The sequence below is a fragment of the Marmota marmota genome, unplaced genomic scaffold (genome assembly GCF_001458135.2).
Source record: "Marmota marmota marmota unplaced genomic scaffold, marMar, whole genome shotgun sequence".
NCBI classification, from domain to species: Eukaryota; Metazoa; Chordata; class Mammalia; order Rodentia; family Sciuridae; genus Marmota; species Marmota marmota.
In genome coordinates this window covers 23,912,012-23,914,542 of record NW_026000093.1, presented here as the reverse complement: position 1 = coordinate 23,914,542, position 2,531 = coordinate 23,912,012, and the positions used below count along the sequence as shown (strand labels likewise).

The 2,531-nt window shown below is 35.5% G+C and overlaps 1 protein-coding gene across 12 annotated transcripts in view; it reads left to right on the top strand.

Annotated features, from left to right (window-relative positions):
• Stau2 (staufen double-stranded RNA binding protein 2) overlaps window positions 1–2,531 on the top strand; it is a 281,161-nt gene that overhangs the window by 40,963 nt on the left and 237,667 nt on the right. The window lies entirely within an intron of this gene.

The window sequence follows — 2,531 nt, the reverse complement described above, 5'->3', positions numbered from 1 at the left end:
GTGGGTATAATATTATCAGTTGCCTTTTATTTAAATTAAATTACCTAATATAAATAAAGCTAGTAGCCCATTTCAGCACTGTAGGTATATTTAGTTATCATAGTAAGAAGCACCTTATCCCTTCTATACTTAAATATGCTTTTTTATTTTTTTATTTTTATGGTACTGGGGATCAAACCCATTTCCTTGCCTATGCTAGGCATGTGCTTTACCACTAAGCTACATCCCCAGCCAGGTACTTTATTTTATTTCTTTATTTTTGTAGTGCTGGGGATTGAACCCAGGGACTTATGCATGCCAGGCAGATGCTCTACCACAGAACCACATCCCCAGCCCCCCTTATACTTTACTCTTTTATTTTTATTTTTTAAAAATATTTTTTAGTTGTCATTGGACCTTTATTTTATTTATTTATTTTTATTATATGTGGTGCTAAGAATCGAACTCAGTGCCTTACACATACTAGGCAAGTGCTCTACTACTGAACAGCCCCAGATACTTTATTTTTAATGTAATATAGTGTATAGATTCATGAGTATTATATTTTAATATTTTTTTGTATTTTAATATCTTCAGTCCTTTAATGAAATTTTGCTATAATTTTGATTAGGGAATTTATTATTTTTAAATGAAAGAAATACGGTGCAAAAGACATGAAAAATCAGACAGTAATCTCTCTCCTTATGGAGCTCATGTTCCAGGAAGAGAAGTAGTCTGTCAGTAAGAGGTTTGTCACTTAGAAGGTGGCGTTTGATGAAGACTAAAGGAAGAGAGGAAAAGAAACGTGAATGGAGGGAGGGAGAAGAGGCACACAGGTTGGTCGGCTTTAGGCATAAGAAATAGGAAGCACAAAGCCTCTTGCAGCTGGAGTGAGCCTGGTATGTGGAGGCTTCCACCAGGAGACCAGCATGTCTAGAGTGAACCAAGTAGGGGATGAGTTGGTACATGAAATCAGAGGAGGCAACAGGGGTCATATGGTTTGGTTTGAAATTTTCTTTTCTTTTCTAGAATAAGAATGATGGTATTTTTCCTTTGTTGGCAATTTCTAGTTTCAAGCTTTGATTCTGTAGTTGTCATGAGGGTGAAAAAATTTTATTTATGACTTCAGAGAAGTCATAAATAAAGAGTATGTCTTAATAAAGTAAACTTTCCTTCATATTTTTTGGAGAATCTTTATGATTTTTTGCAAGTAACAAAAAGGATAAAAAGAAAATAGGGAAGTACTGTTAAGCCTACAAGCTGTGTTTTAACTTAAAAAACTTTCTACTCTCAATAGAGTAGATCTTCCCATTATTCAGTAGGCTGTTAAAATTATGATGGTACACACAACCTTAATTTATAGATGACACCACTGGAATGTATTGTAGGGAATTTGGAGTCAAAAATCAGAGGAGACTTTCTCTTTCTTGTCAGATTCTGAGTCAGTAGCTGTGTGTGTGTGTGTGTGTGTGTGTGTGTGTGTATGTATGTGTATGTGATGTTGGGGATTGAACCCAGAGCCTTGTGCATGTGAGGCAGGCACTCTACCAACTGAGCTACATCCCCAGCCTGAGTCATTAGCTGCTTCAGGCAGGGAATGAAAGGTTGAGAATTTAAGAGACAGATATCATTTAGAGAGATTGTTTTGAAAAGATCCTCTCATTATTTACTTAAAATAATACTAAGTAACAATTAGTTATTACCCATGCTGCTATTTTGTCTCTATTCTTTGCTGATGAGGTTTTTTCATTTGTACTCATTCAAAGTCTTAAAGAAAACAGATTTTTCCCCCTCTGTTCTGTTTTTTTTTCTAATTTTTTTGTAGTTGTAGATGGACAGCATGCCTTTATTTTATTTTACTTTTTTGAAAAAAATTAAAAAAATTTTTTTAGTTGTATTTGGACATAATCCTTTCATTTATTTTTTTATGTGGTGCCAATGATTGAACCCAGGGCCTTGCACGTGCTAGGCCAGCGTTCTACTGCTGGGCCACAACCCCAGCCCCTATTTGTTTACTTTTATGTGGTGTTGAGAATTGAACCCTCACATATGTGAGGCAAGCACATTCTACCACTGAGCAACAGCCCCAGCCCTTCTGCTCTGTTTTATAATGGGTGGAGAAAAAAGATTTGTTCATAGGCAAATACTGCAGTTGTTACCTGAATTCTGAAGAACCTGTCTCCTTTTGTTATACCCAAGATATTTGACAAGGAATACATCCAGTTACATCTTTTTGTTTCTCTTTTGGGATACTGTTCACTAACAGATATGTTAAAAAGTAGAAAACATTTAAAAATTCATATGGCAAAGGATAAAGTAAAGATTGGAGAATATTTTATGCTTATGTTTTTCAGCTTTCTAGTACTGTAATAAAATACTTGAGATAATAAGCTTAAACAGAAAGGCTCACCGTTTCAGAGGTTTCAGTCCATGGTCCATTGGGCTGGTTGCTTTTGGGCCAGTGGTAAGGCAGTGTATCATGGCAGGAATGTATAGCAGAGGAAGCTGCTTACCTCATGGTAGTCAGGAAGCAAAAAAAAAAAAAAAAAAAA